Genomic DNA, 22940 nt, shown 5'->3' with positions numbered 1-22940 from the left:
ATTTTTTATTCCTTATCTTGCATATTGTTGGGGCAGCCCTTTATGCTCTCAGCTTTATTCAGAAGACCCAGTTCAATCCTCTCATTTTTCTTGGGCCTGGATTTTTCTGTTTTGCCTCTCTGAGTATGTTAAACCCAGACTTGTTGGGTCCCTATCTGAGTCTTTCCGTGTGTAGTTATTTGCTTTCAGCTCATCTTTCTGGTTTTGAGTTATCTTTTTTTTCAGGTATATAAAAGTTTCTCTTTCTTGTTTTCACTCTGTTTCATTTTCTTTTGTTATGATTAGTATTTATTTTTATTAGCATTTCTATTTGTTTGTGGTGGAGTGGAGGTTTCCTCTGGGTCACCTCAGTCTACCATATTCATTGGAAGTTTCCCATGACTGAATATGTAATATCTTTATTCTGTTTTAAATAGTCTAGTTACCTGTTGACTTTCCTGGACATATGTTATGCTAACCTCTCAATTATACTTACGAGATGACTGTATAAATACTGATAGCAAAATATGTGTGCAATGTGCTGGCTCATTAAGAAATAACTTATTTAATCACTATTGTAATTAAACAGATATTAATTCAGAAACAATTTTAGCCTAAAAAACGATGGGAAATGTATTTAAGCTCCAAATTTACAAGAAGGCTTTTGGAAAGTTTGAAATCAGTTTGTAGAGTGCCTAAGGCTTTAAAGTTACATCTACTCTTTTGAGTAATGAAACTTTGGCAAATAATGTGTTTTAATGAGTCTTTTTTATACTAGCAAAGTGAAGACTGGACTTCTACTTGCTATATATAAACCCCCTATAACCTGTTAACAGGTGTTCCAAGACTTTAAAAACACTACTGTTCTGCTTTCCTTTGAGACTTCTTACATGTCATACTGGTTCAGATCCAACCACAAGGGCAGGTTAGGAAATTGCACAATTAAATTGGTCCTTTTCTTCAATTTCTAAGTCAGGAAAGAAAGTATATTCCCATTTTGGATCTGGAAGCCAATGGCTTTGAAAATATTTTTTATTATTTAGTCCTTGTCCCTTTCTTCTTACATGGGTCTTGGGAGGAAGATTCTAGAATTTCTTTTACATGATGCAGATCATCTCCTTAAATTTAGCTGTTTAAGGTTGTGCCCAGTGAAAAGCTTCTGTGGTGAATTTTCTAGAAATACAATGCTGACAATTAAGGAGGATCAGAAAGCTGAAGTTCTTTGGAGCAAATTATTACATCACAGAACTGAAAAACAGGTGCCTGTTTCAAGGATATTTGAAAAGATCGTGTGGAACACATCACATTTTGACTCATCTTGGGTTTAATGTCAGTGGGATGGAGAAGAAAGGCTAAAATAACTGTTTAAACCTGATTATGATTCTTGACCTGTTAAGTTTTCTTATGATGCAGGAAATGAGATTATCATCTTTTCAGAGGGGTCAACATGGGGCGAAGGGTTAGAAGAGTGTGTGGCAACCAAAATAAAAATGAAACACACTCCCTCTTCTGTTCTAACACCTCAGTAAAGTAAAACCCCAAATCTAAATAACGAAAACCTAAGAGCTCTAAACATATCTGAGTACAACGAAAGAGCCCAAAGAAATATGTAGTATTATATAAAATAATTATCAAGATTCTTTGAAAGCTGTGGGGCCTCTAGCCAGGTGAGGATAGGATATGAAAAGGTAGAAAGAATAAGATTCTGTTGTAATCATAAGGTGTTCCTCAAAACCTCTGGGAAAAAACCTTCAGGGCAGGATCTGTGAATTCACATAACAAGGTATCTCTGCCAGTTTCAGTTCCTTTACTTTCAGGGCTCATCAATCAACCTGCTCTATATTAAGACCTTATTTTAAAGCATATATGAAATCCTTAAAGAACTGGAAAAAATATTTAAATTTTTTTCTGATTCAGTATATATATATATTTACAGAAATGAATATATATATTTATTTGTATATATATATATATTCAGTAAATATATATATTTACTTTGCTATACACCTGAAATTAACACAACATTGTAAATCAACTATACTTCAAAAAAAAATGGTTAAAGTTTTCCACTATATATATGATAAAGAATATAGCAGAAAAAGTAGCCATAAACCTCACCATGTTAGAGTTTCCAATGTTACCATTGTTAATAACAATTTAAAAAACCTGAATAAAATTCTATGCTCTCTGGGGAAAAAACATATATGGAAATCTTTGTACAGGGAAATAAAAACTAAGTTTGGATGATGTCATGTGGTGAAGACCACAGTTTTCACCTTTTAAGCTTGGGAAGCATTTTCATTTTTAGCAGAGGTTTTTCTCCAATCAGCTGGTTTGTTTCCAAGGAGAAGAAATCTGAGTAATAAACTCTTTTACATGCACAAAATCATTTTATTGTAAAGAAAGACAATTACTGATGTTTTAGCCAAAATGATGACCAAAGTGACTTTATGGGTTTGTGTTTGGATATAACTGTAGTCCGAGAAATTATAACAGTAGTAGCACGATCTGCAAAAGCTGACCACCTTGAGAAGAAGCGGTTTGCGTAGTCTTCTAGTTTTTCTGGTTTGGGAAGTTTCCTCTTTTCAGAGTCAGAATTTTCTATGCACCAACTATTATGGAAATTTGGATGATCAGGTATATGATTCCTGTCTCTCTCTCCTTCAAAAATTCAGTTGATTATTAAACTCTTCTACATGTAACAACAACAGGAAAAACCAGAAATGCAGTTCCTTGGGGAAATGGAAGGTTTTTAGCAAAACTGAACTAACTCTATCTCATATCTTCTTTCTGCAATACCCCAGGCCAGAGGTTTGGGATTTCCCTTTAGCTTGACTAAATCCTCTTTTTTTCCCATAGAGTAACAAACTCATAGCCTTGTCAAAATGGGAGAAAAGACATTCCCTTGTACTGTGATAGGAGGCACATACTATATGACCCAAGACTTCCAGAGAGAGAGGTTTTAGTTCTGTCTGAAGAAGAATATAATGCCTTTACAAAGTCTAGGCAGATCTGAATCTGAATATGAAAGTACCAAAGCGGGACACACAGTTTCAAGGATTCTTTCCATTCTCAATATTTTTTTATTTGGTTTCTTGAATTAAAAAAATAAAATGTGTGTACTGTCAGCATGGGAAGGGGCTGTAGAGATAAGGTAACCAAGCTCTAAGAATTAACAATGAGAAATTGAGGTAAAGATACATTGAGTCTAGAACCAAGAAGTCTAATGGTGTCCATTACAAATTCTCCTAGTTTCTATATCTGATTAGTTTTTTTTTGATTTGTTTTATTTTGTGTTTTCTTTGTGAATGAATCCAAAGAATTATTACTACAAGGCAGAAAGGGATTAAGTGTCAGTCATTCATAATTTTTGTGAATCCCAATACCACACAGAGTTCTAAGATCTTCATTGTAAAAGCTGAAAGTATAAAATGATTATCTACTTAATGACTTTGGCTGTTCTTTGGAAAAAATTGTGCATGTTTATTTCTTTAGCAATTACTCTATATATAAAAGTAGACTTACTAAGATTCATCTTTATAACCCTTGCCTCATAACTCTTGTCCCACAGTTCAAATTCTGTGTGTAGAATTTGGGTTCTTTTGAACCCATCCAGTGTTAAGGCAGGGTATTACAGGGTTCTCGGGGCTGGTGCACTGGGATGACCCTGAGGGATGGGATGGGGAGGGAGGTGGGAGGGGAGTTCAGGATGGGGAACACATGTATACCCGTGGCTGATTCATGTCAATGTATGGCAAAACCAATACAATATTGCAAAGTAATTAGCCTCCAGTTAAATTAAAAAAAGAAAAACAAACAAAAACTTAACAAAATGGGTTTTGGTTAAGAAATGGTCTGCATGAATCTCTTGATGGCAATAGGAATGGGAAATTTTCCAGGAGTTTTGCTTTGACTTGGTGACTAAACAGAGAGACTTTCTCCAATATGGGAAACATTGAGAAATTTGGATTTTCACAGTTTTGGAAAACCTCTTTTTTCTTTGTTAAAAAAGAATATTTTTTTTTTTCAAAATACTCTGATGAAACAAGAATATCAAGTGATCATCTATGAGTTTGTTTTTATATTTTACTGGTTCATAGCCTGAAGCAAGTTTAGATGTCTGACACATTTTTGTTGTCATGATTGGGGGGAATTAAGAAGGTCTTTGTGAATGGTGTCATATTTGAGGCAAAGCTCGACAAATAGAGAGATTTCAGTGGTCTGTGTGTCTGCATGAGTCAGGGCAGAGTGGTTGAAATCCATTGGATGTGTTTGGAGATTGACAAGCAGTTTAAATTGCTTGGTGTCAGAAGAGCTGAGATGTACATGTACAAAACCCAGGATTAAATTGAGAATACTGGAGGGATTTTTTTTTTTAATTTTATTTTTAAACTTTACAATATTGTATTAGTTTTGCCAAATATCGAAATGAATCTGCCACAGGTATATCTGTGTTCCCCTTCCTGAACCCTCCTCCCTCCTCTCTCCCCATACCCTCCCTCTGGGTCGTCCCAGTGCACCAGCCCCAAGCATCCAGTATCGTGCATCGAACCTGGATTGGTGACTCGTTTCATACATGATATTATACATGTTTCAATGCCATTCTCCCAGATCTCCCCACCCTCTCCCTCTCCCACAGAGTCCATAAGACTGATCTATACATCAATGTCTCTTTTACTGTCTTGTACACAGGGTTATTGTTACCATCTTTCTAAATTCCATATATATGCGTTAGTATACTGTATTGGTGTTTTTCTTTCTGGCTTACTTCACTCTGTATAATAGGTTCCAGTTTCATCTACCTCATTAGAACTGATTCAAATGTATTCTTTTTAATGGCTGAGTAATACTCCATTGTGTATATGTACCACAGCTTTCTTATCCATTCATCTGCTGATGGGCATCTAGGTTGCTTCCATGTCCTGGCTATTATAAACAGTGCTGCGATGAACATTGGAGTACACGTGTCTCTTTCCCTTCTGGTTTCCTCAGTGTGTATGCCCAGCAGTGGGATTGCTGGATCATAAGGCATGTCTATTTCCAGTTTTTTAAGGAATCTCCACACTGTTCTCCATAGTGGCTGTACTAGTTTGCATTCCCACCAACAGTGTAAGAGGGATCCCTTTTCTCCACACCCTCTCCAGCATTTATTGCTTGTAGACTTTTGGATCACAGCCATTCTGACTGGTGTGAAATGGTACCTCATAGTGGTTTTGATTTGCATTTCTCTGATAATGAGTGATGTTGAGCATCTTTTCATGTGTTTGTTAGCCATCTGTATGTCTTCTTTGGAGAAATGTCTATTTAGTTCTTTGGCTCATTTTTTGATTGGGTCATTTATTTTTCTGGAATTGAGCTGTAGGAGTTGCTTGTATATTTTTGAGATTAGTTGTTTGTCATTTGCTTCATTTGCTATTATCTTCTCCCATTCTGAAGGCTGCCTTTCACCTTGCTAATAGTTTCCTTTGTTGTGCAGAAGCTTTTAATTTTAATTAGGTCCCATTTGTTTATTTTTGCTTTTATTTCCAATATTCTGGGAGGTGGGTCATAGAGGATCCTGCTGTGATGTATGTCGGAGAGTGTTTTGCCTATGTTCTCCTCTAGGAGTTTTATAGTTTCTGGTCTTACGTTTAGATCTTTAATCCATTTTGAGTTTATTTTTGTGTACGGTGTTAGAAAGTGTTCTAGATTCATTCTTTTACAAGTGGTTGACCAGTTTTCCCAGCACCACTTGTTAAAGAGATTGTCTTTAATCCATTGTATATTCTTGCCTCCTTTGTCAAAGATAAGGTGTCCATAGGTGTGTGGATTTATCTCTGGGCTTTCTATTTTGTTCCATTGATCAATATTTCTGTCTTTGTGCCAGTACCATACTGTCTTGATAACTGTGGCTTTGTAATAGAGCCTGAAGTCAGGTAGGTTGATTCCTCCAGTTCCATTCTTCTTTCTCAAGATAGCTTTGGCTATTCGAGGTTTTTTGTATTTCCATACAAATTGTGAAATTATTTGTTCTAGCTCTGTGAAGAATACCGTTGGTAGCTTGATAGGGATTGCATTGAATCTATAGATTGCTTTGGGTAGTATACTCATTTTCACTGTATTGATTCTTCCAATCCATGAACATGGTATATTTCTCCATCTATTAGTGTCCCCTTTGATTTCTTTCACCAGTGTTTTATAGTTTTCTATATATAGGTCTTTAGGTTCTTTAGGTAGATATATTCCTAAGTATTTTATTGTTTCCGTTGCAATGGTGAATGGAATTGTTTCCTTAATTTCTCTTTCTGCTTTCTCATTATTAGTGTATAGGAATGCAAGGGATTTCTGTGTGTTGATTTTATATCCTGCAACTTTACTATAATCATTGATTACTTCTAGTAATTTTCTGGTGGAGTCTTTAGGGTTTTCTATGTAGAGGATCATGTCATCTGCAAATAGTGAGAGTTTTACTTCTTCCTTTCCAATTTAGATTCCTTTTATTTCTTTTTCTGCTCTGATTGCTGTGGCCAAAACTTCCAAAACTATGTTGAATAGTAATGGTGAAAGTGGGCACCCTTGTCTTGTTCCTGACTTTAGAGGAAATGCTTTCAATTTTTCACCGTTGAGGATAATGTTTGCTGTGGGTTTGTCATATATAGCTTTTATTATGTTGAGGTATGTTCCTTCTATTCCTGCTTTCTGGAGAGTTTTGATCATAAATGGAGGTTGAATTTTGTCAAAGGCTTTCTCTGCATCTATTGAGATAATCATATGGTTTTTATTTTTCAATTTGTTAATGTGGTGTATTACATTAATTGATTTGCGGATATTGAAGAATCCTTGCATCCCTGGGATAAAGCCCACTTGGTCATGGTGTATGATCTTTTTAATGTGTTGTTGGATTCTGATTGCTAGAATTTTGTTAAGGATTTTTGCATCTATGTTCATCAGTGATATTGGCCTGTAGTTTTCTTTTTTTGTGGGATCTTTGTCAGGTTTTGGTATTAGGGTGATGGTGGCCTCATAGAATGAGTTTGGAAGTTTACCATCCTCTGCAATTTTCTGGAAGAGTTTGAGCAGGATAGGTGTTAGCTCTTCTCTAAATTTTTGGTAGAATTCAGCTGTGAAGCCGTCTGGACCTGGGCTTTTGTTTGCTGGAAGATTTTTGATTACAGTTTCAACTTCTGTGCTTGTGATGGGTCTGTTAAGCTTTTCTATTTCTTCCTGGTCGAGTTTTGGAAAGTTGTACTTTTCTAAGAATTTGTCCATTTCTTCCACGTTGTCCATTTTATTGGCATATAATTGTTGATAGTAGTCTCTTATGATCCTTTGTATTTCTGTGTTGTCTGTTGTGATCTCTCCATTTTCATTTCTAATTTTATTGATTTGATTTTTCTCCCTTTGTTTCTTGATGAGTCTGGCTAATGGTTTGTCAATTTTATTTATCCTTTCAAAGAACCAGCTTTTGGGTTTGTTGATTTTTGCTATGGTCTCTTTTGTTTCTTTTGCATTTATTTCTGCCCTAATTTTTAAGATTTCTTTCCTTCTACTAACCCTGGGGTTCTTCATTTCTTCCTTTTCTAGTTGCTTTAGGTGTAGAGTTAGGTTATTTATTTGACTTTTTTCTTGTTTCTTGAGGTGTGCCTGTATTGCTATGAACTTTCCCCTTAGGACTGCTTTTACCGTGTCCCACAGGTTTTGGGTTGTTGTGTTTTCATTTTCATTCGTTTCTATGCAAATTTTGATTTCTTTTTTGATTTCTTCTGTGATTTGTTGGTTATTCAGCAGCGTGTTGTTCAGCCTCCATATGTTGGAATTTTTAATAGTTTTTCTCTTGTAATTGAGATCTAATCTTACTGCTTGTGGTCAGAAAAGATGCTTGGAATGATTTCTATTTTTTTGAATTTACCAAGGCTAGATTTATGGCCCAGGATGTGATCTATTCTGGAGAAGGTTCCATGTGCGCTTGAGAAAAAGGTGAAATTCATTGTTTTGGGATGAAATGTCCTATAGATATCAATTAGGTCTAACTGGTCTATTGTAGCATTTAAAGTTTGTGTTTCCTTGTTAATTTTCTGTTTAGTTGATCTATCCATAGGTGTGAGTGGGGTATTAAAGTCTCCTACTATTATTGTGTTATTGTTAATTTCCCCTTTCATACTTGTTAGCATTTGTCTTACATATTGCGGCGCTCCCGTGTTGGGTGCATATATATTTATAATTGTTATATCTTCTTCTTGGATTGATCCTTTGATCATTATGTAGTGACCATCTTTGTCTCTTTTCACAGCCTTTGTTTTAAAGTCTATTTTATCTGATATAAGTATTGCTACTCCTGCTTTCTTTTGGTCCCTATTTGCATGGAAAATCTTTTTCCAGCCCTTCACTTTCAGTCTGTATGTGTCCCCTGTTTTGAGGTGGGTCTCTTGTAGACAACATATGTAGGGGTCTTGTTTTTGCATCCATTCAGCCAGTCTTTGTCTTTTGGTTGGGGCATTCAACCCATTTACATTTAAGGTAATTACTGATAAGTATGATCCCATTGCCATTTACTTTATTGTTTTGGGTTCGATTTTATACACCATTTTTGTGTTTCCTGTCTAGAGAATATCCTTTAGTATTTGTTGGAGAGCTCGTTTGGTGTTGCTGAATTCTCTCAGCTTTTGCTTGTCTGAAAATCTTTTGATTTCTCCTTCATATTTGAATGAGATCCTTGCTGGGTACAATAATCTGGGCTGTAGGTTATTTTCTTTCATCACTTTAAGTATGTCTTGCCATTCCCTCCTGGCTTGAAGAGTTTCTATTGAAAGATCAGCTGTTATCCTTATGGGAATTCCCTTGTGTGTTATTTGTTGTTTTCCCCTTGCTGCTTTTAATATTTGTTCTTTGTGTTTGATCTTTGTTAATTTGATTAATATGTGTCTTGGGGTATTTTGCCTTGGGTTTATCCTGTTTGGGACTCTCTGGGTTTCTTGGGCTTGGGTGATTATTTCCTTCCCCATTTTAGGGAAGTTTTCAACTATTATCTCCTCAAGTATTTTCTCATGGTCTTTCTTTTTGTCTTCTTCTTCTGGGACCCCTATGATTCGAATGTTGTAGCGTTTAATATTGTCCTGGAGGTCTCTGAGATTGTCCTCATTTCTTTTAATTCGTTTTTCTTTTATCCTCTCTGATTCATTTATTTCTACCATTCTATCTTCTAATTCGCTAATCCTATCTTCTGCTCTGTTATTCTACTATTTGTTGCCTCCAGAGTGTTTTTAATTTCATTTATTGCATTATTCATTATATATTGACTCTCTTTTATTTCTTCTAGGTCCTTGTTAAACCTTTCTTGCATCTTCTCAATCTTTGTCTCCAGGGTATTTATCTGTGATTCCATTTTGATTTCAAGATTTTGGATCAATTTCACTATCATTATTCAGAACTCTTTATCAGGTAGATTCCCTATCTCTTCCTCTTTTGTTTGATTTGGTGGGCATTTATCCTGTTCCTTTATCTGCTGTGTATTCCTCTGTCTCTTCATCTTGTTTAAATTGCTGAGTTTGGGGTGTCCTTTCTGTATTCTGGCAGTTTGTGGGGTTCTCTTTATTGTGGCGTTTCCTCGCTCTGTGTGGGTTTGTACAGGTGGCTTGTCAAGGTTTCTTGGTTAGGTAAGCTTGTGTCAGTGTTCTGGTGGGTGGAGCTGTATTTCTTCTCTCTGGAGTGCAATGAAATGTCCAGTAATGAGTTATGGGATGTCTATGGTTTTGGGGTGACTTTGGGTTGCCTGTATCTTGGAGCTCAGGGCTATGTTCCTTGTTGCTGGAGAATTTGCTTGGTATGTCTTGCCCTGAAACTTGTTGGCCCTTTTGTGGTGCTTGGTTTCAGTGCAGGTATGGAGGCATTTGATGAGCTCCTGTCAATTAATGTTCCTTGGAGTCAGGAGCTCCCTGGAGTCCAGGTTTGGACTTAAGCTTCTTGCTTCCAGTTATCAGTCTTATTTTTACAGTAGTTTCAAAGCTTCTCCTTCTATACAGCACCATTGATAAAACATCTACGTTAAAGATGAAAAGTTTCTCTACCGTGAGGGTCACCCAGAGAAGTTCACAGAGTTACATGGAGAAGAGAAGAGGGAGGAGGGAGTTAGAGGTGACCCGAATGAGATGAGGTGGAATCAATAGAGGACAGAGTGGGCTAGCCAGTAATCTCGTCCTTTTGTGCACTCCACAACTGGACCGCTCAGAGTTGTTCACGGAGTTATACAGAGAAGAGAAGAAGGAGGAAGGTGACAGAGGTGGCCAGGAGGATAAAAGGGGGGAATGAAAAGGAGGGAGACAGATCCAGCTAGTAATCAGTTCCCTAAGTGTTCTCCACTGTCTGGAACACACAGAAATTCACAGAGTTGGGTAGAGTAGAGAGGGTTTAGGGAGGAGACACAGGCGACCTGGTGGAGAAAAAGGAGAGTCCAAAGGGAGAGAGAGCAGTCAAGACAGTAATTTCGCTCCCTAGTGGAAAATGGGTACTGAAGATGGGGTTCTTAAAGGTACAAAATTGGTAACAAATACATGAAAGCAAAAATTAAAAATCTAGAGTAGAGTTTGGAATTTCAAAAATGCGATGTTAATGAAAAGAAGAAGGAAAAGAAAGAGAGAAAAAACGAACAAACAAAAACAAACAAGGTCGCAAAAATTATACAGAAAATATAGGTACAAAATTCATAACTACTACCAAAAAGCAAAAGTTAAAAATCTAGAGTAGAGTTTGGAATTTCAAAAATACAATGTTAAAAAAGGAAGAAGAAAAAGAAAGAGATAGAGAAAAAAAACAAACAAGAACAAACAAAGTTGCATAAATTATAAAGAAAATACAGGTACAAAATTGATAACAAATACCAAAAAGCATAAATTAAAAATCTGGAATAGAGTTTGGAATTTCAGATATACAATGTTATTTAAAAGAAGAAGAGAAAGAAACAGAGAAAAAGAAAAAGAAAAAATAAAAAAGGGTCACAGAAATTATATATATAAAAAAACTATAGGTACAAAATTGATAACAAATACCAAAAAGCTAAAATTAAAACTCTAGAGTAGAGTTTGGTATTTCAAAAATACAATGTTAAAGAAAAGAAGGGAAAAAAAAACAAGGTCAAAAAAATTATAAAAAATATATATATGAAGTTTGCTTAAAAAAAATAGGGTCTTCTTTTTTTTTTTTTTGCAAAGTAATCGGATATAAAAGTGAAAAATAAAGGAATAATAGAGGACTTAAAAAATTTGTTTTTAAATTAAAAAAAAATAAAAAGAAAGAAAGAAAGAATGATCGGAAAAATAGTAAAAATATATCTAGGACTTTCTCCGGTTTTGTTGTGAGTATTGTGGGTTCAGTTCATTTTTGGCTAGTTCCTTGGTCGGACTTATATTTCTCAAGATCTATAGGCCCCTTCCTATGTAGTTGGTACTAACCACAGGGTTTTAATCTATTGCCTGTAGCTTCCAAGGAGGATCCGTCTGTTATAGCTTCTTCTGTTTGCTGGTCTCTTCAGTGTCTGGTTTCCGCCCTGACACAAAGGGGATGGTGGAGGACACTTTTTTTTTTTTAAGGCTCACTTGTTCAGTCGTGCTGTGGGGAGGGAGGGAGGTATACTGCAAACAAATAACACTGGCGTGTGCTTGCAGTGTCTCAGCCACACTGGGTCTGCCCCCCGTTCACGGCACGTGTAGCCTCCCTGCCCACACTGCTCAGGCTCTAGGTTGCTCCACCGGGAACCATCCGTGGCCGGCCCTGAGCTGCCTGCACTTCCCAGGTCCAAGCTGCTCAGGTTCAGGCACTCGGGCAGTCCTCAGAGGTGCAGACTCTCGGTTGGGCCTGCGTTTTGTGCCCTTCCCAGATCCGAGCAGCTCAGGTGATGAGGTGTTTGGCACGCGTGATTGGTGCGACTTATCGCCTCCCTGCCACTCGGTTATCTAGGTGTGCACTGGCACACCTTCTCAGGCAGGTGTTGGCCGTCCAGACCCCCAAGAAGTTTTAGTTAGCAAAGAAGCCTGCTTACAGTTTTATAGATAATGTTTCTCTGGGGCTGCGATTGTCCCCTTCCGGCTCTGGCTGCCTATCACCGGAGGTGGATGGTCTGCCCCCGGCTATCTCTGTTCAGTCCTTTGTTCTGTGCACGGGCCTGGTGGTGTCTTAGGTTAGGGCTGGCTTTTCTCGTGGTAGGTATCCCACAGTCTGGTTTGCTAGCCCAAATTATTTTGCTCAGATAGCGCTCAGGGTATTCAGGCCAGATCCTTGCGATGCAGCCCGTGCCGCGCCTCCCTGCCCAGCCCCCGCTTGCTAATGGCGGATGCAGGCGTCTGCGCTGCTTCTCCGCTGGGGGGTTTACTGTATGGCTTGCAATGTGCGGGTTTTAATTGTTTATTTATTTTTCCTCCCTGTTATGTTGCCCTCTGTGCTTCCAAGGCTCGGCACAGATTCGGCAGTGAGAAGGTTTCCTGGTGTTTGGAAACTTCTCTCTTTTTAAGACTCCCTTCCTGGGACAGAACTCCGTCCCTCCCTCTTTTGTCTCACTCTCTTTTTTTTTTTTTTTTAATATTTTTTCCTACCTCCTTTTGAAGACTTGGGTTGCTTTTCTGGGTGCCTGATGTCCTCTGCCGGCATTCAGAAGGTGTTTTGTGGAATTTACTCAGCGTTTAAATGTTCTTTTGATGAATTTGTGGGGGAGAAAGTGTTTTCCCCATCCTACTCCTCCGCCATCTTAGCTCCTCCCCCTATTGGAGGGATTTTGAACAAGCAGGTGACATGGTCAGATCATGATCACATGAAGGATATTCTGGTAAAAGCACGTAAGATGGACCAAAATAGTGAGCCAAAGGGGTAGGAAAAGTTGAAAGGTGTCCTTATGGTGGACGCAAGAGTGGCTGAAGGAAATGAAAAAGAGGGCACACTGATTGCAGAACATTCTAGAATTAGACTCAACTGCATGCGAGTTGATCATTTATTGACTGTGGGGGTCAATTAAATGAGGAGGAGATGAAGAGGACATCAAGGTTTTGAACCTGAGGGCACAGAGGGCATAGAGTTATTCAAGATCCAGGAACTAATGTTCTCCCAGGAACTAAGGGAGAAGCTGACTTCAATGGAAAGATGATTTCTCTTTGAACATGCTGAATTATTGATGCTCGAGGACGTCCAAGTGAAGTCATCTAGCAGCCAGTTGGAGCTGTGGGATCAGAGATGGGGGTAGTAGATGGAGTAAGAAGGCAGAAATGTGGCTGTCTTTGTCATACAGGAGTGATTGATACAGATACAGTGTGATAGTAAACTTGGGCTAGAAAAAAAAACGAGTGGATAGAAACTAAGAATGCTGTTAAACATCTTACTGTACACAGGGATAGCTTTGCCTCTTTTCATAGCAAAACACTTAATCTGGCTTAAATGTCAATGTTAATGAGGTTGAGAAACTTGTATTAATGCTTTCTTCTTCCTTAGTGATTTACCTGTCTGGGTGATTTGTGATGCCTGAATGAAGAGTGAAGTCGCTCAGTCGTGTCCAACTCTTTGTGACCCCATGGACTGTAGCCTACCAGGTTCCTCCATCCATGGAATTTGCCAGGCCAGAGTACTGGAGTGGGTTGCCATTTCCTTCTCCAGATGCCTGTGATGCCTGGCTAGCCCTAATTTATACACCCTGACATGGTTAAAGCCCAGCACGTGCTAAGCTCATCTCTTTGGTGTGTGCCAAAGTATGACTTTATAGATCAGAGTGGATAGAAACTAGGCCAGCACTCTGTCTCTGCCTGTGAGATCAGTTCTCTAGCAGTATGTTACAAACGTTGAAATTGTGCTTGGTGTGCAAGCAGCAAAAACAGGACATAAGAATTACTTAAGAAGCAAAATCGAATGGCTGAACTTTTACCCCTTCTCTCACCCCCCATAAACATACTAGAGTCCGCCTACACTATCACTAGCCTTTTAATCATTAAAAGCAATTAAACAAGAATGAGCAGGAAACAGATCCCATTCTCCTTCCTGCCTTAAGCCTATAAAACTATAGTGCATTTGGGATCAAGTATTTTGCATTTTATGACCACTTTAATTTTCTGTAGAATAGAAACATCAAGCACCTTTATATAATTTAATGTTATGCATTGTCCACCCACTCCAGTACTCTTGCCTGGAAAATCCCATGGACGGAGGAGCCTGGTAGGCTGCAGTCCATGGGGTCGCTAAGAGTCGGACACAACTGAGTGACTTTACTTTCACTTTTCACTTTCATGCATTGGAGAAGGAAATGGCAACTCACTCCAGTGTCCCTGCCTGGAGAATCCCAGGGAGGGAGGAGCCTGGTGGGCTGCCATCTATGGGGTCACACAGTCGGACACGACTGAAGCGACTTAGCAGCAGCAGCAGCATGCATTGTCCATGTTTGGCTGATAATTGGAGCACATTTACCTTTCCCCACATATCTGAATAGAGAAGAAACAGAAATCGTTACCTCCTTGTATTCTGAAATGTTCTTTTGTAGTTGTTGGGATCATCTTCATCAGTCTGCAAGCTGCTTGTTTCCATAGTAACCATGGAAACTTCTCTAAAAGGTGATCTTTCTTTTCAGTAAATTAGAATTTCTTGCTTTTGTACTCTGTACTCTTCTTTCTTTTCTTTCTTTAAACAAAGTCCTTCGTTGAGAATGAAAGTATCAGGTTGAGGGGTGGCACGCATTAAATGAAATGTGTGTTTAACCTATGAGAAATATATATGGGCTTCCTTTGTATTACATAGTTCTCTAAGATTACTTTTGAATCTATGCAGTATAACGAACTAAGTAGAACATCCAAGTGTTCAGTCCATTTGGAACAATGAACATTATCATGGTCAATGTTTTTGTACCTAAGCGGGTGCATTCAGTCACTCAGTTGGGTCTGATTCTTTGTGGCCCCATGGACTGGAACCTGCCAGGCTTTTCTGCCCGTGGAATTTTCCAGGCAAGAATACTGGAGTGGGGTGCCATTTCCTGCTTCAGAGGATCTTCCTGAGCCAGGGATTAAAACTATGTCCCTTGGGTCTCCTGCATTGTCAGGTGGATTCTTTAATGGTAGTGCCACCTGGGAAGCCCTAATATACCTAAGGTCCCTGGACAAATCCTATATTTTTACAGATGAGGAGGATAAGGCTTGTCTTATATAAAGTCTCCTTATATAAGGAAGGGAGCTTGACTTGCTTGGTCAAGAGCTTTTAACTCTTTAAAGGAGCAGGGATTTGAATTCATGCAACCTGGAAGCGGTCAAGGCTCTCGATCACAGGCTGACATCTTGTTCTTGAAACATAGTGAGACAGACTACAGTGGATGATTCATGACAGTCTGTTTTCTTGGTCCTAAGGTTTCCTCATTGTCCCACTAACTGGCAAACCCAACATTTTGTTTTGATTTGTTCTTTATATCTGTGTCTTCCAGTATTTGGCGTTATTGATGTTACTGAGTACCCCTCCTTCATGAAACCTTCCTTCTGACTGTTATTGCCAATTCTTCCACATCTTTCTCCATCAGTTTTTTCCTAACCAAAGTTCTGTTATCACACTACATCCATATTAACTACTCCTTGGTGGCTCAGTGGTAAAGAATCTGCCTGCAATACAGGACACTCGAGTCTGATTCCTGGGTCAGGAATCTGATTTTTGGAAAAGGGAATGGCAACCCACTCCAGTATTCTTGCCTGGAGAATCCCATGGACAGAGGAGCCTGGCAGGCTACAGTCAATGGGGTCGAAAAGAGTTGGACATGACTGAGCGAATAGCATTTTCACTTTCACTTTGTGAAAAAGACAACCACATTCTTGCCTCCTTACCCGCCTCTACTGTCCCAATCTCTAATCCCACAGTTTCACCTGGCTGCTAGATGACTTCACTTGGACATCCTCTGCTGCTGCTGCTAAGTCACTTCAGTCGTGTCCGACTCTGTGTGACCCCACAGATGGCAGCCCACCAGGCTCCCCCGTCCCTGGGACTCTCCAGGCAAGAACACTGGAGTGGGTTGCCATTTCCTTCTCCAAGGCATGAAAGTGAAAAGTGAAAGTGAAGTCGCTCAGTCGTGTCTGACTTTTAGCGACCCCATGGACTGCAGCCTACCAGGCTCCTCCGTCCATGGGATTTTCCAGGCAAGGGTACTGGAGTGGGGTGCCATTGTCTTCTCTGGACATCCTTAAGCATCACTAATTCAGCATGTTCAAAGAGAAATCATCTTTCCATTGAAACCACCTACTCCCTTTAACATTTTTAAATCTGTGAGTAACTGTGTCCTCCAAGTCACCAGATTCAAAACCTTGGTGTTCTCTCCAACTTCTCATTTAATTGTCCCCCACAGTAAATAAATGATGAACTCACACACAGTTGAATCAAGTCAAATTCTGCAATATTCTACAGTCACTGTTCTGTCTTCCATTCCCTTCAACCACTTTTGCATCCACCATGAGGACACCTTCCCACTCTTCCTGTCCCTTCAGCTCACTATTCCAGTCTGTCTTATGGGCTTTATTAGAATATCTTTCATTTGATCATGATCTGACCGTGTCACCTGCTTGTTCAAAATCCATCCAATATTCTCCATTTCATCCTGGGTTTTGTGCATGTGCATCTCAGCTCTTCTGACACCAAGCAAATTAAACTGCTTGTTAATCTCCAAATACGTCCCTTGAATTTCAGCCCTTGTGTCTTGACTCGTGCAGACACACAGACTGTTGAAATCTATTTGTCAAGCTCTGCCTCAAATATAACATCATTCATAAAGACCTTGTTAATTTCCATCCCCACAAATTTTTGGTCCTTACAGTTTTCCATCATCCTCATGCTATTCTGTGCCTGGGATATATCACTTTTCCTGCTCTATGTTTTTACAATTTTTGTTAATTTTTTCTTGGTCCTCCTTTCTTCCTCTTAGTTTGTGAATCTTTTGTAGTCAGGGAACGTGCTTTACTTAGTTCAGTACCTTTACCTCTCTAGCCCTAGGACAGTGCATGAGACACAGCAGGAACTCAGTAACTGTTTGCTGAACCAGCCACAGCAATGCTGATGGGACGTCTGGCACAGAGCGCAGGAAACCTGCGTGTGGAAAGGATAACTGGCTCTGATTTCCTGGTGCTTCTGTAAAGCCTCCTGCAACGTACATTCCCCACTGGTACATACCTGACATCTCACCCATGTCACCATACCACAATTTCTTTTTTCTGCTTGGAAGCCAAGGAAATCTCTAGAGATATCTGTTGACATGTTCCCAAGGCTTCATCTAGTAAAGACCAGTCTAGTTGGAAAGCAGACAATGCAGAAGTCCACTTGAGAAAAGTAGAACAAGAAAACTGGAAATTCCATGTTGGTGAGAGGTACCCACTGGTGTGAGCTATTGAACTATGTATGCATTCCCAAGATAGTGCAAAGTTTTACAAGCATTGTACTCTGCTTCCTCCCTTCACATCTTTTCAGGTGACTTCTTTTAGTCCTTAACTCAAAAAATCCTCTAACTTCAGTAAGACCAACAAGCCACTGATGTCCTTTTAAAATAAACTAGTTTTAGAGCAGTTTTAAGTCCAGAGCAACATTAAGCGGATGATACACAAGTTGTTGTTTTTTTTTTAAAATATACTTCCTGCCCCTATACATGCATAGCTTCCACAATTATCAGTATCCTCCAGCAGAGTGGTACATTTGTTACAATGGATAAACTTACACATTACAATCATTATACAATTAGAATGCTGTAACATTCTAGGGGTTTGGACAAATATATAATGATATACATTCATCATTATAATATCATTTTATTGCCCTAAAATTCCTCTGTGCTCTGCCTATTAATCTCCCTGCCTTCAACCTTTGGCAACCACTGATCTTTTTTTTACTATTTCCCTGTTTTTGCTTTTTCCACAATTTCATACAATTGGGATAAAAAAGTAGGTCACCTTTTCAGATTGGCTTTGTTCCCTTAGTAATATGCACTTAAGTTTCCTCCATGTCATTTCATGGTTTGACAGCTTATTTTTAAATTTGTAGGATAATATTTCACAGCCTGGAAGTAGCACAGTTTATGATTCTTTCTCCTACTGAAGGACATCTTGGTTGCCTCCAAGATTTGGCAATTTCTAATAAATGTACTATAAATATCTACATGTAGGTTTTTGAGTAGACATGTTTGTTTTTGGCTTCTTTGGGTAAATGCACAAGGAGTGCAAGTGCTGATTTTGTATGGTAAGAAAATGTTCAGTTGTATAAGAAACTTTCAAACTATGTTCCACATTGGTTGTACCATTATACATTCCCATCAACAATGAATGAGAGTTCTGGTTGCTCCATATCCTTACCAGCATTTGATGTTATTTGTGCTCCAGATCTTGGCCATTCTAATAGGTATATAGTGATATCTTATTATTGCTTTAATTTGTGTTTCATTGATGACATATGATATAGAGTATCTTTCCACATGCTTGATGTCTGCATCTCTTCTTTTGTGAGATGTTTGTTAAGATTTTGGCTCATTTAAACAATACTTCTATTTGTTAATGTATCACATTGATTGATTTCTGTATATTGAACTGTCCTTTCATCCCAAGGATAAACCCTACTTGATTATGCATAGTTTATGATCCTTTTAATGTATTGTTGAATTTGGTTCGCTAATAATTTGCTGAGGATTTTGCATCTATGTTCCATGATGATACTGAATTTTCTTTCTTTCTTCCTTTTTTTTTTTTTTTTTGGTATCTTTTTCTGGTTTTGGTATCAGGATAATGCTGGCCTTGCAGAATGAGTTCAAAAATGCTTATTCCTCTTCAATATTTTGAAATAGCTAGAGAGGATAGGTGTTAACTCTTTTTGAAATGTTTGGGAGAATGAGCAATTATTCCTTCAAATAATTTTTCTGTCCCCTTCTCTCTCTTATTCTTTTTTCCCTATAATGCAAATACTTGGTGTTGTCCCAGAGGCGTTTTAAACTATTCTCACTTTAAAAAATTCTTATTTATTTTTTCTGTTTAAACTTGGGTGATTTCCATGAATGTCTTCCATTTTGCTGATTTGTTACTCTGTAGCTGCTGTATTTGTTATTTTATACCACCTAATCTGGGCTTCCTAGGTGGCGCTGCTGCTGCTGCTGCTAAGTCACTTCAGTCGTGTCGGACTCTGTGTTACCCCATAGACGACAGCCCACCCCATAGACGGCTCCCCCGTCCCTGGGATTTTCCAGGCAAGAATACTGGAGTGGGTTGCCATTTCCTTCTCCAATGCATGAAAGTGAAAAGTGAAAGTGAAGTCGCTCAGTCGTGTCCGACTCTTCGCGACTCCATGGACTGCATGGAATTTCGTCCGTCCGTGGAATTTCCCAGGCAAGAGTGCTGGAGTGGGGTGCCATCTCCTTCTCCACCTAGGTGGCGCTAGTGGTAAAGAATCCACCTTCCAGTGCAGGAGACATAGAGATGTGTCTGGTTGGGGAAGATCCTCTGGAGAAGGGCATGACCACCCACTCCATTATTCTTGCCTGGAGTATCGCATGAACAGAAGAGCCTGGTGGGCTACAGTCCACAGGGTCACAAAGAGTTGGGCACGACTGAGCACACAGCACATAGCACATCACCTAATCTATACTGTTGATTCCTTCTAGTCTATTTTTAAGTTTAAATAATTATATTTTTCAGTGCTGTTTGATTCTTCCTTATACTTTATTTTTGTTGAAATTCTCACTATATTTATCCATTTTTCTCCCAAGTTTGGTAAGTATCTTTATGATCCTTATCTTGAATCCTTTATCAGGTAGATTACACGTGTCTGCTGTATCTAGTTTGCTTTTGGAGGTTTTATTTTGTTTTTTTGTTTGAAACATATTACTCTGTCTCCTTATTTTGGATAATTCCCTGTGTTTCTTTCTATGTGTTCTGAGAAGGCAATGGCACCCCACTCCAGTACTCTTGCCTGGAAAATTCCATGGATGGAGGAGCCTGGTGGGCTGCAGTCCATGGGGTTGCGAAGAGTCGGACACGACTGAGCGACTTCACTTTCACTTTTCACTTTCATGCATTGGAGAAGGAAATGGCAACCCACTCCAGTATTCTTGCCTGGAGAATCCCAGGGACGGGGGAGCCTGGTGGGCTGCCGTCTATGGGGTCGCACAGAGTCAGACACGACTGAAACGACTTAGCAGTTAGCAGCAGCAGGCTACATTTCTCAATCTTGGAGAAGTTACCTTATGTAGGAGATGTCCTATGAGCCCTGGTAACATGCTTTCCCTGGCTACCAGAGCTATGCGCTCTACATGTGCACCTATGTGGATGGCGTGGGCTCTTCTGTTGCGTGTGTTAAGTTACTTCAGTCGTGTCTGACTCTTTGGGGCCCAATGGACTGTATCCTGCAAGGCTCCTCTGTCCATGGGATTCTCCAGGCAAGAATACTGGAGAGGGTAGCTATTTCCTCCTCCAGGGGATCTTTCTGACCCAGGGATCCAACCTGGGTTTCCTGCACTGGTGGGTGAAGCCAAGTCCTAAGGCTACTGCTGGCCTGCTGGTGGGAAGGGGCTGGGTCCTGGGGTGGTCTAGCTGGGGGACTTTAGGCTGGTGCCAGCCTGCTGGTGAGCCGGTAAACTCTTGTCCTTAATAAGCTAGAAGGAAGACTCCAAAATGGCACCTGCCATCCCCAGTGTGCTTGTGGTAAATAAGTTCCCCCAAATGGTTTTCTCTAGCATCTGTGTCTCCAGGGAATATTCCAGTTGCCTTTTGCCTCTCTAGGAGATTCTCCAAGGTCAATAAGTGGGTCTGACCCAGGCTCGTTTTAAATCACTACCTTTGTGCTGGGACCTGAAGCCTGGGTAATTCTGCGCATGCTCTTTAAGAGTGGAGGCTGTGTTTTCTACAGCCTTCTGGCTCTCCCATACTCAAGCCCTGCTGGCCTTCAAAGCCAGACATTCTGGGGGCTCATCTTCCCAGTGCAGGGCCTCCTGATTGCTGAGCCCAATGTGAGGCTAACACCCCTTGCTACTTGGGGAGAGGCCCTGCAATTATGATATCCTCCTGTTTGTGGGTCACCAACACAGGGGTATGTGTCTTGACTAGACCGTGCCTCCACCTCTCCTACCTGACTCACAGTATATCTCTGCTGCTGCTAAGTCACTTCAGTCGTGTCCGACTCTGTGCATAGGCAGCAGCCCACCAGGCTCCCCCATCCCTGGGAGTCTCCAGGCAAGAACACTGGAGTGGGTTGCCATTTCCTTCTCCAGTGCATCAAAGTGGAAAGTGAAAGTGAAGTCGCTCAGTCCTGTCAGACTCTTCGAGACTCCATGGACTGCAGCCTACCAGGCTCCTCCGTCCACGGATTTTCCAGGCAAGAGTACTGGAGTGGGTAGCCATTTCCTTTTCCACAGTGTATCTCTAGTTATGGAAAATTTTTTTCTACTAGTCTTCATGTTGTTTTCAAAATCAGTTGCTCTGTAGATACTTGTAATTCTGGTGAGCCTGTGAGAAGAGGGGAGCTCAGGGTCTTCCTACTCTGCCATATTGGCCACACCTCTTCTTACTAACTTTTGAGTTGTTCAGGCAAGGGACTGAGCCAGCTGAGATCACTTCCCTTGTCTCTATAGGAGATCTGTCAGGAAGATTAGATGCACATGGAAGGCTCTCCATCGCTGCGTTATTCCTGGAGGAGCTGTTTGCTTTTTCTAAGCTGTCCAGTTTTAATAGTTCTTTGTATATTTTGGATAGCAATCCGTTACTACATGTATTTTTGTAAATATTTTCTCTGAGTCTGTGGCTTGTATTCTCTTTTCATTCTCTTGACACTGTCTTTTGCAGAGTAGAATTTTTAATTTTAATGAAGTCCAGCTTATCAATTTTTTTCATGAATTTTATCTTTAGCATTGTGTTTTAAAAATTATATGCACAGCCAAACCCATCTAGGTTTTTCTCATAGGTTATTTTCTAGGACTCAAAGATAGTCCACTTTGAGTTAATTTTTGTGAAGGGTATAAGGCCTATGTCTAGATTCTCTCCTTCTCTTTTTGCATATAGATGTTCAACTGTTTCAGCACCATTTGTTAAAAATAATAGTGCATTGCCTTCATTCTTTTGTTGTAGATCAGTTGACTATATTTATAAGGGTCTGTTTCTTGGCTCTCTATTCTGTTCCATTGACCTATTTGTCTCCTCCATTGCCAGTACCCTACTGTCTTGATTAATAGTAAGTCTTAAAGTCTGGTAATATAAGTCCTCCAACTTTGTTCTCTTTGAATATTGCATCCACTATTCTGAATCTCTTGACCTTCCATGTAAACTTTAGAATCAGCTTGTTGACATCACAAAATGACTTGATATTTTGACTGGAATTGCACTGTCTCTACAGTTCAATTTGGGAAGAATTAACATCTTGATAATATGAATTTTCTTATCTACAAACATGGACTATCTCTCTATTTATTTCTTGATAATTTTGTTCATCAGAGGTTTGTAATTTTCCTCATATAAATTGTATATATATTTTGTTAGACTTATACCTAAGTATTTCATTTTGTGGGTGTTTATGTAAATGATATTGCATTTCAAATGTTAAATTCCACTTGTTTATTGCTGATACACTTTTGTCTATTAACATTGTATCCTATATCTTGTTACAATTGCTTACTAGTTCCAGGAGTTTTTTGTTGATTTATTTTCAGATGCTTTACACAACTCATGTTATTCCCAATTTGTACACAATTCATTTCCTTTTCTTGTCTTACCGAATCAGCTAGAACTTCCAAGTATGATGTTGAAAAGGGGTGATGAGAAGGGTCATCCTTGCCTTGTACCTAATCTTGGTGAGAAAGTTTTAAGTTTCTCACTCTTAGGCATGATGCTAGCTGTAGGTCTTTTTTAGAAAATCTTTATCAAGCTGAGGAAGTTTCCCTATATTCCTAGTTTATTGAGAGTTTTTATCATGAATAAGTGTTCAATTTTTGTCAGTTGCTCTTTATGCATCTATTGATATAATCATGTGGTTTCTTT

General features: G+C 39.3%; 1 long non-coding RNA gene across 3 annotated transcripts in view; it reads left to right on the top strand.

The window, feature by feature from the left end:
• LOC129629542 (uncharacterized) overlaps positions 1-22940 on the top strand; it is a 204219-nt gene that overhangs the window by 112150 nt on the left and 69129 nt on the right. Inside the window, exon 5 of one of the 3 annotated variants that reach the window (XR_008703262.1) lies at positions 15813-15916. The exons of the other annotated variants lie outside the window; for them this stretch is intronic. This is a non-coding gene — a long non-coding RNA (uncharacterized LOC129629542). Of the gene's footprint in view, positions 1-15812; positions 15917-22940 lie in introns of those variants that run through there. 3 annotated transcript variants of the gene reach the window in all.

This window comes from Bubalus kerabau, chromosome 16 (genome assembly GCF_029407905.1).
Source record: "Bubalus kerabau isolate K-KA32 ecotype Philippines breed swamp buffalo chromosome 16, PCC_UOA_SB_1v2, whole genome shotgun sequence".
Taxonomy (NCBI): Eukaryota; Metazoa; Chordata; class Mammalia; order Artiodactyla; family Bovidae; genus Bubalus; species Bubalus kerabau.
This window is presented reverse-complemented; position numbering and strand designations above follow the sequence as displayed.